Genomic DNA, 16,819 nt, shown 5'->3' on the forward strand with positions numbered 1-16,819 from the left:
GGATGTGACAAAATGGTTCCTTTTCTGGTGCATGCAGATGTCAATCCACAATGTCATATGTCAAGATCCAGTCAATGTGTGGATTTACAGTACATAGAAACAACACGCACAGGTGTTTTGACCCATGTCATACGCCACCGCTGTTTTGCCCTTAAAAGATCAGCTGACATCACCATAGCGTAACAACAATACAGACGGGTTAATGTGTCTTACTGATTAGCTATATACTGTATATATTAGGGCTGTCAAACGATTAATTTCTTTTAATCGCTGAATTTCTATAGTTAATCATGATTAATCGCATGTCTTATCACATGATTAAAATTATATTATTTCAGAACTGTTTTTAAGTACATATTAACAATGGAAAGCAGTTCTTACCAGTGTATCTTGACTGAATCTTGAAGCAAATGAATGCAACGAAAGTGACTTTATGAATGGGATTTTAAGATTTGTATTTGTTTATTATTTATTTACTGTAAACAAAAGAAAAATGTGTAAATCTAGTCACACATTTGAATCTAGAGTCAATATTAGGGTTGGGTATTGTTTGGTTTTTTCCCAATACTGGTGCTAAAGTGATACTTTTAAAATGGTTCCGGTGCCTTAATGGTGCCTGAACCGATACTTTTTAAGAAAGTTAAAAAAAGAAGGGTACTAAACAACAGTTGGCGACATTAAAGAACGGCTTGTTTATTGCTAAGGCCATATGGTCAAAATTAAATGATTTAATAATAATGTAATAACTATAACAATAACTTATTGCATAGCTGTTGAACGACAAAAACAACCACCAGATGGGAAAAAGGCATTTAACAATAACTTTGAATGCACCACCCGGCACTGTCTGTGTTTTTTCCGACAACGGCAGCTGCAGACTGTTACATCCCGGTGTCGGAATCCTCTACAGTAAAATACAGACAAACTTTACACCGTTCAGCGTTAGCTGTCAGCATTGTAACCGTGCTTAATCCAGCTACTAGCTAGCGGTAGGCTAACGTTAGCTACTGTCGAGTGTAGTGCAGGCACGGCGTTATGGGTGGGCCTGACGGGCCTAGGCCCACCCACTTTTCAACAGGCCCATCCAAAACATTTCCTCAAAAAACATTAATTAATTAATATATTATAATTTGGTGAAGAATTATTAAAAATCGGAAAATAATCTCATAATTTGTGCTAAATTAGTTTTCAAAAACAATTTCAAAATACTGGTCATGTCTATTTTTATGTTTCTGCGCAAGTTCAGCAGACAGTGAGGTTCGGATTGGATGTAGCTTGTAGCTAGGTATGCTAGGCTAGCTCCCAGTGATCTGAGAGTGTGAAAATCATTTCCAGTAAAGGACAAGGTTGCAACAGTCGTTGTTTAGGTACCTTAAACGTGCACGGTCTCAGAGTCATCGCTGCAACCAAGAGATGAAGGAGAGCTGAGATCCACAACGCCGAGCCCATCTTTGTCTCGGCCACCACAGGATGCTAACGCGGCTAGCGCGGCTAGCGCGGCCAGCGCGGTTAGCGCCGGTGCTAATGCCTTTGCCTCCGCCTCGCGAGTGGATGATATAGCCCCTATGGATATAGCCCTGTGGATCGGTCTTCCGTGGATGAGCCCGCAACTCAACCAGTGCTAAAGTATCCGGTCACTTCTTCTGCTGAGTTTAAATGTGTAGGACCGCCAGAGGATAACAGTAAGGTATGTGGCTACTCTGACTGTATTGTATTATGTCGTTATATGAGATATATGGATTAAAATAATCAATTCATAACCCGCTACAGAAGCTGCAGGCGCAGTTCTATTTCTATAACAGCTTGTTACTGTTGTCAAGTTGTTGTTCCCTCATGGTTTTCTCTTGATATGGCCAATAATGCTTTAGGGCTATTAATGCGATTTATTTATTTTTGTTAAACATGTTTTTAACATGAATCATCACACTAAAGTAAGGAAATAACGTGAGTCTTGTTTTACATGACAGATGACGTTGTCAATGAACACGTTCTGTGGCCGAGTATTGATTGAAACTGTCGGGCAGTGTTGTTGATCTGTATATTGTTGAAAACTTAAAACAGTTGAAAAGAATTGTGAAATATTCGGCCTCATGTTATACGAGCAGAACTAAACTATGTTTTGGGGAAATATTAGATTCCTGACTGATTCACTTTTACAGTCTATAGGCCTTAGGTTAGGAGAGATGTGCTATAGCACAGCCAGGTATGGTGGTAATGGAGAGTCCAAAGCGCTCTTATTTTGGGCAGAACCAAGGAGAGCGATCGCGGATAGGTCCGTCCTTTGCACCAAAACTTTTTACAATGCAAAAACATATAAATAGCATAAAGCTATTACAATCTTTATTATGTAAGCACATATAATATATATAATATAACAGTATATTAGCCAGTCATTTTTATTAGGTTAAACAGGGATTTGATAACGTTTTTAATTTAAGGCCCACCCACAATTGGTCTGGCCCATCCAAAACTGGAATCCTGGCGCCGTGCCTGGTGTAGTGTTAACTAGCGTCACATGCAGCGATGTTTCTGTTGCCTGTAACGTCTGTTTCAGAGCATCAGAGAGAAGCGCAGACTATATCAGTGGCACCGGAATGAGGCACCGAAATCTGCGTTGCTATTCGGTCCGGTAGATACCGGTCGTTAAGGCACCGGCAACTAGCACTCTCCAAAATAGTGCTTTGCCGGAGCCCGCTAGCATCAACCTGAGTCACATTAACTGTACTATGCTTAGCTCGTAGGTGGTAGCTCAAGCTTGATGTGCTTTGGTGATATTTTAAATAAAAAGCGCCATTCAGAATCGTGTTGCTGCTGTCTTTCTCCATCATGCCTGCAGCCTGCAGCAGCAGACTATGTTAGGAGGAAGTATGGCAAAGTGTGGCAAAGGGTCAAAATAGTAGCCTGTTAGGTACGATGCAAAGCCAAGTAAAGTGAAAATAAATTAATAAATGGTGGCATGCAATTAATGCAATTTAAAAAGAATTAACGCGTTATGCTCTGCCCTTAATCGCATCGCAATTAACGTGTTAATGCTGACAGCCCTATATATATATATATATATATATATATATATATATATATATATATATATATATATATATATATATATATATATAGTTCATGAACTCATATGCAGTGTTGTGCCTGAACGCGTTCATTGAAGGATAGTTCATGAACTCATATTTCAATACACTTCATATTTTGGGCGAACATGAACTGAACGTACTGTATTTACTGCCTGATGAACGTTACTGTGAACTCCTTCATTCTGGTGTCTGTGAACGGCACGCTCTCTCAGTTTAACTTTGTCCAATAGGGTGCCAGATTTCTATAGAGCCTTCCAGGCCAAAACCAGGGCTAAAACACACCGTAAACAGGCCTTCATATGTAACGGAAAAAACACCCCACTGCCGCATGCTTCATCAAAACAAAAAGCAGCGTGGAGGCAACGAAGCAGCAAGGAGGCGTTGTATGATTATTCAAACGGAAAAAAGGTCGGTGAGGATGGAAAAATCTTACATTTCTGTGAAAACTTTTCCCGCCGGTTTTCAAAAAGAAAATCTGCACTTCAGTCACATCCACAGCAAACCTGAAACGGCATGTTGAACTGGTTGGATATGAAGATGAAATCTGACGCATAGTTTCAGTGTTAAAACTGATAAAATAATTGGTGTCTGTGTTTCTATATCGGCTGTGGCAATAATTTTGAAAAATAATAGCTATGGAAAAAAAGAACTTTGAACTAGTTCATTTTTGGAACTTTGAACTAGTTCATTTTTGGAACTGTGAACTTAGTTCAAAATGTTGAAGTATGAACTATGAACTGAACTAGTTCATTTTAACATTTGTGAACTGAACTTGAACTAGTTCATGTAGAAAGTGAACTTTCCCAACACTGTATATATATATATATAGGGTTTAGAAATTACATTACATTGCTCAACAAAATGGCACAAATATTTAGATTTTTATAGGTTGTGTGTTTGCACATTAAATCACCTGGTGGTTTCAGAAACCTGGATAAGCTTTTATCTTGAGAAACCGGACTATTCTAGCAGCAGAACCCGAGACTGGGACATGCAGACACTGCCATGTGCACAGGTGCATTCTGAGTCAGAGTGGTGTAGTTAGATGATCTGCAACTGAAACTGAGAGTCTAAAGGTGTGTTCAGACAGAGGTGGCAGGATATATGTTTCTCTCAAGCACTTTGCCTGTAATTCTGTTTGACTTGTTTTACATTTTAAATTTGCATCTTTTCCCTGTAACTTCTCCATCCATCGGACAACCTCCGAGTTCCCCGAGCTTAAAATTCCAACATGGCTGCTCAGTGCATCAACACTTGTGAGAGCTGTAGTATCAGACAGTTATGAGCACCTTTGTCTTAGTTGTGTTTTACTAAATCAGTCACACACACAGTCTTGTCCATCTTCTATCTGTTGACGTGTTGCTACGCTGTTTGTATGCACAAAATACAGCATAATGCGCTGTTATCAACTTGTATTGCTAACAATGGCTAACCTGGCTAGAGCTAATGAAAACAATGAAAAATCTGAATTGTAAATGGAATGCATTCATCTCGGGTGTCGAGTCATTCCCAGCTCCGGCTTCTGAGTTCCGAGGTAAATGGAACACACTATTACCCTACATGGAATTTCCCTTGGTGATAGGTGCACACATACACAAACAAACATATTAAACATTAACAAGAAATAAACAACAAATACAGAAACAGAAACAAATAAATAAAAAAAATGTAGGTATATACTGTATAGAGAGATGCCAAATCCAGCAGGGAAATGAATGTAGGCAGCTAGTTTCATCCTCACCTGCAGTCAGAGTGGCTTGGTGGCTGCATCACTGTAGACATTCAGAACAAGGAACATGCAGGTTTCTCAATTCTCCATGTCAACTTTCTATCCCAAATATGATGAGACTAGAAATGGGGATATGTGTAAACATACTTAGTAAATCCAACCCCTCGAGATTATCCTCTTCAAAAACAAAGAATAACCTGAATTGCATTTTCATCCAAAGAAGTAAATTAGATTGAGCAAAAGATGCCAGGCTAATTTATTTACAGTCAATATGTTGCCTAGGAGACAGAAATCCACTGCCCAGTGTCTCATCTCCCACACTCAATAATTCATTTGCTTTTATACGCATTATCAAACCACTTTGTAAGTGGTGAAAGTGACTCATTATTTGACTTTCCAAAACGTCGTGGTTTACTTTCAGCACAGATGGAAAGACTATTTCATTCTATTTTGTTGGTAGACTTTCTCTCTCTCTCTCTCTCTCTCTCTCTCTCTCTCTATATATATATATATATATATATATATAAATATACAGTATATACTGTATATATCTGGTCATTTAAAACATAGCCAAGTTCTGCTGATGACAGTGCGACAACAACAGACAAGTTTAATAACATTAATAATATCGTTTGCTTTCTGTCTCTCTTCCCCTTCTTCTCACTGGCTCAATATCTTTCCGTCCCTCTTTGAGCATCTTTCTCTCGGCCTCTCTCTGTCATGTGGTGGACAATAAATCAATAGTGTATCATTGAAGGAGACATCTGTGGGAAAGTGAGGAAATATGAGACCTTAGGGTGAGAGAAGAGAGAGGCCGGGCAGCTGGATCATCAAATGAAGTCTGTCCTTCTGTCTTTCTCCCACTAGGTTACTGTGTGTGTGTGTGTGTGTGTGTGTGTATGTGTGTGTGCGTGCGTGTTCGTGCACAAATGCTCAAAGGGCTTGCCATACATGTGTGTGTGTGTGTGCGTGCGTGAGTGTGTGTGTGTGTGTGTGTGTTTGAGAGAGAGAAAAAAATAAAAAAGGGCATGATTAAATGAAAGTGATACTTTCATAAAAGCATGCACGCACACATGAGTTTGCGTTGGTCCGTCCAATGTCTCCGTCTCTGTTATTTTGTCTCTTTGATGGAAGGTGTGCTTCATTCATAATGTATCATGGAGGCAAGTGCATGTAAAACATTACCAGACCCCATCAAATTCCAGACAGTAAACTGTCTGGCATCGCTCCCACTAGCAACGCCTAAAGGCAGCCTGACACACACACACACACACACACACACACACACACACACACACACACACGGGACTAAACCAAAGTACTTGTATTCAAATATTGATTTGTAGGCTTCTCTTTCCAATTCAGCCACACTTATGAAATTCACTCACAGATGTACTTCAAAGAGCAGTCCTTCCAGAGAGTTTTTTTGTGATTGTTGCAAGCAAAAATCCTTGATTATACGGCACGTTTTCTTAAAAAAATGCAATGGAATATGCGGGATATTTATGCAATTTTATGCGATGAAATTGCAAAAAATGTGGGAACTTGCAAAAAATGCGGGAACTTGCAAAAAATGCGGTTTGATGAAAAAGAGAAGAAAAAGTGATTCCCCCAACACTCTGCTTTTTTTAAACTTAATTTCCAAAAATCGTTTACAGATATTGCATTGCAATAAGTAAACAAATAAGATACAACAATATATACAAATAATATAATATTAAAGTAAAAATAAAAGTAATAAAGTCTAAACAGAGGGAAATAAAAGATACAAAAGAGACAGACTTTCAAAAATCGTTAATAATATAGACAGCAGAGCACTTTCAGATTTCAGATAATATCAGATATTAAGATAATATCTTATTAATATCTTATTAATAAGTTTCTTATTGGATACCAACTTAAGAGACTCAAAGTACATGTCAAATTCAACCTCCAACACCCTGCTTTACGATGATGTTCACATCGCGTTATTACGTCACTTCATAACGTTCCCATGGCAACAAGGGAAAACGGCTGCTCTTGTGTGAAGTAAACGCAACATTTTTTCAACTTTCTGCTAAGATATATGTGACTTTTTTGCAACGAAAATGCGGGGATTATGAAAGCATGCAAGCACCGCATATTTTGCGCGGAAATCTGCAATTTATGCGGCGAAAGTGCGGCATATTTGAAAAAATGCGGCCCCTGCATCAATATGCGGACTTTGGCTGATTATGCATTGAATTATGCGATCGCATAATCGCGTTTTTCTGGAGGGACTGAAAGAAAGAAGGTGGCCAAGGTTGACCGTCAGAAAACATGTGATGCTTTATAGTAAAAGTCTGTGTTCTTTCAAAAGATTTTATTTTGTATCCAGGATCACCACTTCTATGATGTTTTTGGTTCATTTATGCGTTGATATCTGCAGTTATTAGTGTTAATGACTGTGTTGGCAGAGAATTTGTAAGCTTAGAACCTTTTGTTACATCAAAACAAATAACATTTTAATTACAGTTTATTTAAATACCATACTTTAATACTAGGGCTAACATTCCACCCTGCAATACACAGGCAATGCTGTGCATCATACAATATATCTTCATTATTATTATTATTATTATCTATTGAGTCATGGACAGGACACGATAATGTCATTTTTTTCGTAGTATTGATAAGGGTCAGGGTGGTGGATGGGTCAAACAACACAGGACTTTCACCCCGGAGACCGGGGAAGGCGTCCCGTTACAGTTACAGTTCCTTTCCCCGTTCTTCTTTTCCTAACCACAACCGTCCCGTTGTTGTGCCGTTTCATTTGTTGTGTGCCCCTGTGCCCAGGGAACGCATCCCACGAGTGGCGGCCCGTCCCGTTGTTGTGGCCGGCGTGTGGCATTTTGTTTCCTCGTTGTTGTGTACCCCTGTGCCTGGGGATGCGCCCCGGGATTGCGTCCCACATATGGCGGTCCATCGTGTTGTTGTGGCCGGCGTGTGGCGCTTCATTTCCCCGTCCCCCAGAGCAGGTTCGAAAATGTTGACCTGTACACGTTCAAAATTTGTGACGTGTACACGAAATAAACGTCAAAATCGTGACCTGTAAACGAATCAATAAATCAAAATAACGTGACTATTTCACGACCTGGCGTGAGACCGGGTTGGGGTGCCACCGTGAGCAGATCGGGGCAGACTTTTGCGTTTCTACCCTTTAGACGGGAACGCGATGGTGGAGTGTTTTTAAGATTTCCACTCTGGAGGTTGTTTCACTTTTTTGCTTTTTTAAGCCCCAAAATATTTTGTAGTTTTCACACACGAGCGTTGTCGTGTAAACAGGGCCACACATAAAGGGGGGGGGACACAGGACGAAACAAAAACTGCTCAGTGCAACAGCACTGAATATGACAGAAAGAATCTCACAACCAAAGTAGTTTTAGTTGCCTAACCACAACTATACTTTTAATATAGATGCAATATGAGAATATTCCAGAAATAATTTTCATAAATGTCTTCTTCGAAGATAATCCAGGATCTGAATCCAGAATCATCCACTATCAATATTCTGCTCTTGTGAGTGTGTCATTAAAGCTCACGCTTGTGAGTATGTTTACATGCACACCAATATTCCGCTATTATTCTGAATGTGACAATATTCCAAATTTGATACAGGTCATGTAAACAGCATATTCCGGTTGGATATTCCAAAAAAGGCCTTTTTCCGAAAATAGCATTTTCCGATCAAGAGTGGGGATATTCTGGTATTATTCAGGTTTTAGAGGCATTCTCTGGACAGGTATACAGCGCATTTGAAATATGCGTCTCAATGGGGTTTTTTACCACAGGTTACACCCGTTTACGGCCTCTTGCCTGTTATGGTTAGCTTATGGTCAGCTCTGTGTGTTGCTATGGTTTCTGTAAACAAACCAACCAGCCAACAGTTTGCAAGGCTGCAGACCCGATAAGAAGGAGAAACACAGCTACTTTTAAACATTTTGAAAGACTTGGATATCAACATGTTTTTGGATATGAGCACACATTGCTATGCCGACCTTTTCCAGAAGCTGTTTCAAGGAATGAAAGAGGGAGGCTGTGTTCGCACCGTCCAACAAGTCAGCCACCACTAGAAAACTTTGAAAAAATCGTATTTTGCACGGCTACATGGAAATGGGAATATTAGTGGAATTTTCACTTTCATTAGCCATGGAAACAGCTTAGTCGAAAGGTCTTCTTCGGAATATGGGCAAAAAACGGAATATTATGTGCATGTAAACGTAGTGAATGTTTTTCATACTACTGCATAGACATGCATGCACCAGAAAACACAGACACACCTTACCTTACCTTCACTACATTCTTTATTTAATCAATACTGCCAGGCAACCAGCGTACAATGAACAGCAATTAAACAGACAACCGACAACCAACATTCAAGCAGCAACGAGAATTAATAACAACTGCAATAGTCATAAAAGATATCAGATAATCAAATTTTAATGTCTCCAAAGGGAGTAATAGAATTTAGCTTGAGAGTAGTTTGCAGTTCATTCCAATTAAAAGATGCATGAATGCAGTCCTGCCAAGATTAGTACATAAATAAAGAGTAGACGTCCATTAATTATTGGAATGTGTACCATAATTGCAAGATTTAGATGAAAAAGAGAGAGATGTAGTTTGTAAACTTTGGCACTAGATAAATATCATGCGATTTACATACGTGCTGTATATCCCTTCTTGTTCACAGACAAAACAACACCTTTTCATACACTACACATTTCAGCGTAATGTCTCCTACAACACTGTCGGTTAAGTGAGATTTCTTCATAAGTTTAGAGAAACATATCCACCCACTGCACTTTTAGCTGCACTACATACAGTAAAGGGCTCATTGCTTCCAGCATTGGTATTGAAACTTGGCATTAAACATGAATTGTGAACTGCAGATTGATCCAATATAAACGTAAGTCCTATATGGAGAGTAACACATGCTTAGACTGTTAGTAATTGCACGTTTCAAGCAGGGTTATGAGTTTTTCCTTATTTTCATGCCCACACACACGCTGACCTGTTTAGGATGGATGATGCATAGATATATAGATGATAGATGTGTTTGCAAGCGGCCACACTTCCTAAACTCCCTGACTGAACACAATGAATGGCTGCTTTCATTCATTTGTGTGTGTGTGTGTGTGTGTGTGTGTGTGTGTTAGCTGTGATTAGAATTTGCCCTGACTATTGATTGGCCTGTAAACAATTGTCTGGTCTGACCAAATAGTCAGTGTGATGGAGTGACAGTGTCTCTCTGCTGACAGACCAGCTACTTTCTCAATGAGTCATTGTCTGCCTCAGAATCCAAAGATAACTCCATAGTATATCAGTTGTATCACTGTTTGCCTCCTCAGCAGGCTTCATCTAGCTGTATGCATATGTTTGTACTGATGAGGTCGTCAATTTAACGGGTTAGGGTTAGGGTTAGTCAACCCTATCCCACTGCCATCACTCTACTGAACTGCGGATAAGTGGGGTCATCCCCACTTTGGCCACACACCCACTTCTCTACACATTACATACTTATCATTCCAATATGCATCTTGCACACTACTTTGCACTATTACTTTTGTGTACTTAATAGGCTCAGTCCTTACCGCAGCGGCTGCAGGTTTGATTCTGACCTGCAGCCCTTTCTCATTCCCCCTCTCTCTTCCGTTGCTCTGCCCGGCACCGCCCAAGATGATTGTGATTGGTTTAAAGAAATGCCAATAATCCAGAGCACGTGTTTCTCCCATCCAGGAATGCTGTGTGGACTGGCCAGACCCTCCTCCACAGCACTGTGAAGGAAGGTCTGGCACTGCGAAACTAATGTGTCCCATACTTTTCTTCAAGACCAAATGGCTGCAAACTAATGACATTCCCTTTAGCCCCAGCTGAACTTTGTGTTTAGTGTTAACTGAAAAAGATGTTACCATGCGAACACGCTAACCTATGAAGGTGAACATGGTGAACCATATAATTCACCAGCTCAACATTAGTATGTTGGCATTGTTGTAGGTAGCATTGTTGCATGCTGACGGTGAACAAAAGTAACCCTACAGTCACATAGGCTACAAAGGACAGCGACACACACTCGCTTGTTGGGCGTTCCTGGGCGTGCCTAGCCTAGCCTAGTCCTGGTTATCACTTTGTCGCATTGCTCAGCATTTGCATAAAATGCATATAAATAGACTTCTTGTCTATTTTGGTCCCGCTTTACTCGTGGCAAACGGCCACTCCCATTGAAAATGAATGGCAGCCTGTCACTTTTCCTCTGTCTCTTGTAGCTAATGTGACTGAGGGGTAAGGATGCAACTGTTTTTACATTCCTTATTCCAGTGTATTAATAGGTTAACACTTTTTATTAACGTAACATCACCTCCGATTTTTGTAAAATACTAATAGAATGATGCAGCAGTCTTCTCATCACATCTCATTTAAAAAAACGTATGGGCTTTTTTTCAAGATTATTTTTTTGACTGTTTTTATTAGATAATGCATAAAATGGGGGAGAGAGAGTGGATGAAATGCAGCAAAGGGATGCTGGTCTGAGTCAAACCGGAGCCACTAATATGTACTATGCCTACATTGACACACATTACACTGGGTGAGCTACAGGTCTCCCCCACTGTCATTTCTAATTATTTTTTGCCATGCCATATGCTATTTCCAAGGATTTCTGTATTTCCTAGACTGGTTTGTGCTTTTTAGGAAACCCTCCTGCTGCCCTCAGTCCTTACAGAATAAGGTGTCCGATGATGGCTGGTGCCCTGTGTCCACCCCATCACTCTCCCTTCTGTTTCCCATACATCCAGATGTGGCACCTGCAAAACATGTCAACAGGCCCTTTACTGTTGAATCCTTGAACCCTGTTTTAATTAGAACATTTAGAAAAAGGGGAAATTGCACAAGATTCCAATAAATGTCCTGTCCTCAGGGCAATATTTAATTAAAAAAAAGAAATCTTGAAACAAGCTGTGCTGTTGAAGTGATCCATATTGTCTCGGTTCATTTGTTTTGAGAATTTGCTTCAAGAGGAAATGTTGGAATGGCCTTGTGGAGTTATGGGTTGAGTTTAAAGTAAATCTAATGGAGAAATCTGCATTTCCACACGTTGGGGAATTATTTTTTTATAGACAAATATAAACGACAGTAGATTAAACTACTCGTTAAGATGGATTTATTTTTTTCTGCAGTGTGGTGGCTAACTGAATCCAAAGCCTAGTCTCAGGGAGGAGAACAAATGGGCTTCTTCATGGCCCAGTGGACCATCGACTCGGTAACCAGCAGAGTCCTTCAGACAGAAAAGATGCATGGTGCTTTAAACCATTGCAGGCCTCTGCTCTCTCTCTCTCTCTCTCTCTCTCTCTCCCTCCCTCATTCCTTTCCTTTCCTCAGGCTCGGGCTTGAAACCGCTGCTCCACGACACGGGGCATCACACGTAGAATAAAAATGAGGTGAGGCGGCTGGAAAATTGAACATGTTGTCAGGCCGCAGTCGCTGTTTTTAGTGATTTAGGAACTGTAGGCCGCACTCGATTAGGGTCATTCATATTGGGTAATGTAAATACAGTGATAGTGGGGTTGGTCATGTGAAGAAGGGGAATGTTTGCTGAGGTTATTGGTAATGAGAATGTTACAGTGTGGTATTTTTTTTTTAAATGGTGGTCAATGGGTTTTTCGTATATAGACTGGCAGGATTATTATAGTGTAGCATTTTGAAATAAAACCAAGTAGAAAAAGCAGTTCACGTCTGCAACTTTTGTTTCATGATTTTAGCCAAGTTGTGCGGTAGTGCAAACATTTCCTTCATAGATGGTATCAGTGGGAATTAAACAAGGAACCCTAGCAGTGTTGGTGACTTGATCACGTAAGCCATAAAGTAAATTATACAAGCAATCATAGCTGTTACCGCTGAATTGTTTTAGAAGAAGTATAAGGCAAATATGCAGCATAATGTATAGTCATCATGGTTTCCACTCCACAAATGAAAACAAATAGCAGATTATTGTAATGTGATGGCTGGAATGTGAGCAGCTTACACACAATCTTTTCTCTGTGTCTTGTGTTGTTGTCTTGGTTCAACAGGAGAAAACAAATGGGCGTTCAAAAGCTATAAGTATCCAAATACAAGAGATCACTCAGAGTCACTCGCATACAGCCTGTGTTCTTCACAAATGTGCAATATCGGCTATTTTTTCTTTCCAAAATACTCTCTCTAATGCTTCAAAATTAGATTCTTACATTTACATTTTAGATTCTTATTCTGACTTCAACAGGTAAAATGATCTCATTGTCATCATTTTTCCTCGCCACTGTCGCACTGAATGCTTGCTCTTGGGGGAATTACTGGAATTGTTGGGTCTTTGTAAATTATAGAATATGGTCTAGACCTGATCTGTAAAGTGTCCTGAGATAACTCTTGTTATGATTTGATACTATAAATAAAATTGAATTGAATTGAACTGAATTTTGCTGTATAGACTAAAGTAAATATTTGTTGATAGGGTTTTCTTTAATTCTACATTTGCACCAGTTTTTATGGAAAAACACGACTTTTATAAAGATATTGCTTGGCTGATTAAATTCAATTAAACTTTGCTATTATACTTGTGTACAACAAATTGTCTTGCCATTCCAAAGAGTGCAACTTGGTAAAGGTGTGTATCTGTGTGTGTATCTGTGTATGTGTGTGTGTGTGTGTGTGTGTGTGTGTGTATGCGTTTGTTAGTAGTAGTAGTAGTAGTAGTAGTAGTAGTAGTAGTAGTTTTCTCACATATTAAAGTCCAACATGAAAGAAAAATAAATCATCTCTGCATACGCAGCAGAACGTTCTGCTGGAATGTCTAAACAGCCGCTGGTCACGACTCGCTCTCCCTCACTAATTAACGGCTCAGGCGACCTCTGTGCTCTGGCCGAACTTTGACCCCTGATAGCCGCTATGCTGTAATTGTCGTGTAGGCATCTCAGGCTGGTTGGAGCATGTTTAAAAAAAGACGGCGATAGTAGGCCTACTATCTGTCTAACACACAAACAGGCCTTTCTCACACACTTTCTCCAAATACACACTTAAACACACACACAGTTTCAGTGCACACATCTTCTCCTTCGCCCACTTTCCTGCATTCCTGTTGCAAACAAACGGTGCACAAACTCCCACACGTCTTACCAACGCTCTTATCTTAGTTTCTCTCCAATGTAAAGAGACAAACAGTCTCACACACACACACACACACACACACACACACACACACACACACACACCCTCCACTCCCTAAATCAGTAACAGCCCCCTGACTGCCGCTCCGGGTCACTGATCACACTCTCTGTGACCTTTAGGTCATGATACATTCACTTTCCCTTTGCTTTCATTTGCTGCCATACGTTAGATCTATTTTGATCCATTGGATTTCCCTTTTCATTCTCCTTTTTCTGTGTTTTCAGCTGCTTGATAAACAAAGTTTCTGCCATAGGATGTAAGAAACTAGGTACACAGTGTGTAAAATTAGGACCTGAATATCTTCCTGAAATCAAACTATTTCAACAGCTGCTTTGGTTTTAATTTTTTTAGCACTGTATGTGTGTGTATATGTGTAACAGTACTTCATTCTAAGGGAATCTCTAGGGAAAATTAATTTTACCGGCAAAAGTGAATAATGGTGGAGGAGCTGCTGAAGGATTTAGTTAGTGGCCTTCCCCAAAATAAATAATTTTAGTTTGTTTTTGGTTATTTTTGATTATCTTCTCCTGTTGTGTGTGATGTTGACATTTTGCTGTTTATTCTGTGTGCTTTTGAAGTTTGTAATCATATCTCTGAAATGAATTAAACATTTAAAAAAAAACTTGTATTTCTCTGTAATGTTGAACATTCATGACTAAACAGGCTACCATCAAAGTAACACAGAAACATAGTAATATGAGTTATACCGAGAGATTTTATCTGTCAAAAACTCAGTTAATGGGCTTCATCCGGACTGCATGTTTGGATCAGAGTTGACTGACAGTGCGGGAAGATTAGCAAACAACCCAGCGTCAACCAAGCGTCATCACACATTTTGAATCAAACATTGCTTAACTCTGATTGGTGCATACTGTAGCATCGCCCTTTTCCAGCTGACCCTGGAACACTTCAAACCCGTAAGAAAAGGAAGAATGCAAAAACACAAAACTCCTTCATGTAGGATTCCAGGGACTTTAAATGAAGAAGTAAACTAAAAGAAACTCTCTGCGAGTTCCCGTTAGAGACGTAGTTTAGAGAATTATGAGGTTTAATGAATTAGGTTTTCAGAAAAGAACAGTATCAAAAAAAGCATTGCCAAGAATGATTGTTCTTCCAAAGAAAGAGAAACACCTGGAAACAGTTCACACAGCACAATACTTGTAATATTTTTGTTGTTGTTGCTGTTTTTATTCAGCTTCTCTGTTGATTCACATCTTGGCATTACATGTCGTTGTTTTTTTAGTGTCCAGTAAAAACTGTTGGGGATATTATTATGCATAAAGTATTGTTTTCCATTTTTTAATCCTCCCTCTATCACACGCTCGTGCACTCACACACTAACAGAGATGTGGGACAGCGTTTCTGTCTTGACGAGCAGCTCTTCGTATCACTTGACAAAGTATCAGGGTTTCTAGAAGTGTCAGATTTTGGGACTTGCACTTAAGCCTTCCCGCGTAGCCGCTCAGTGCCAAGCAAGGGCTTACCCTAAATCGATGATGACGGTGCCAAGAGAGAGAATGAGAGGAGAAAATTTCAAACAGCTGCCCCTAAAAATAAGAGAGGCAAACATCATTCAGTGGAGAAATGTGTGTGTGTAAGGAACACAAGCGGTGTTAGTTTTCACTCGAAAACCTGATGTGGATCCTGTAAGAGGATCAAAATCTCAGCCGAGTAGTACTTAATGGAAGACTTTACGTCCCAGCGCTTAAAAAAAGTTTGGCTCCAAAGCAAGATATTTATCATATTATGAAAAACCTTTTCACAATATAAGCAAAAATTTTATCCAAAGAATTTCAAGTTTAACACAATTAAAACAACCCATCCTGGTACCTAAATGACAGAGTAGGTTGATTGTCAATGAAACCCTTAACGACATGCGGGACTGTTCTATATGCTGCCACATGGTGGACACATGACCACTGTGGAAATTTGAATCATGTGACCGTTCTATTGAACGTGATGGGCGCCATTTTCAATTCAATTCAATTACATTTAGTTTTTAGTATCCAATCATAACAAGAGTTATCTCAAGACACTTTACAGATAGAGTAGGTCTAGACCACACTCTATAATTTACAAACGCCCAACAATTCCCCCCAAGAGCAAGCTTTTAGTGCAACTGTGGTGAGGACAAACCTGGGACAGACCCAGGCTCTTGGTGGGCGGCATCTGTCCCTGCTGGTTTGGACACAGAGACACTGAAGACACGAAGCCCGGTCTACTGTTACAAGTAAGAACCTTACAAACCTTAATAACAACCTTACGTTAGGTCATCATTTTATCAAAGACACTGTAAATAATGTGGATGGAAAGATGTATCAGTTCACAAGATCATCAGGTCAAAATGTACATGTTTTACCTCCTTTTAATAAATGTTGATTTTTTTGTCTTTGGTTGTGTGGTAAGGAACTTTGCAGGGAACCTCGTTTGCTGAAATGTTTAAGTTTAGTTTAGTTTATTAGTACGGCTTATTTCCAGATGGCATCCAGAGGCATCCTATAATACAAAAGTTCAAAAAATGAAAATAAAATGAATTACATTACATTACATACAATTACAGCAGGCCTAAGCAAAAAGGAGTAAGACATACATGGCACACAATTGGAGCAAGCACAAACAAGCAAGCACAGATGACGTACAAAGTCAATCACCACTGTTCTGCTCATCTACCTCGTGTATATTTCAATCTTACAATTACAATATTGTTATTAATATATTACCATTGCACTGAACTGCCTTGCACTATATTTATATTTAAATCTTAAATCTCAGACTAAACTGATATTGCACT

The sequence above is a fragment of the Perca flavescens genome, chromosome 12 (genome assembly GCF_004354835.1).
Source record: "Perca flavescens isolate YP-PL-M2 chromosome 12, PFLA_1.0, whole genome shotgun sequence".
Taxonomy (NCBI): Eukaryota; Metazoa; Chordata; class Actinopteri; order Perciformes; family Percidae; genus Perca; species Perca flavescens.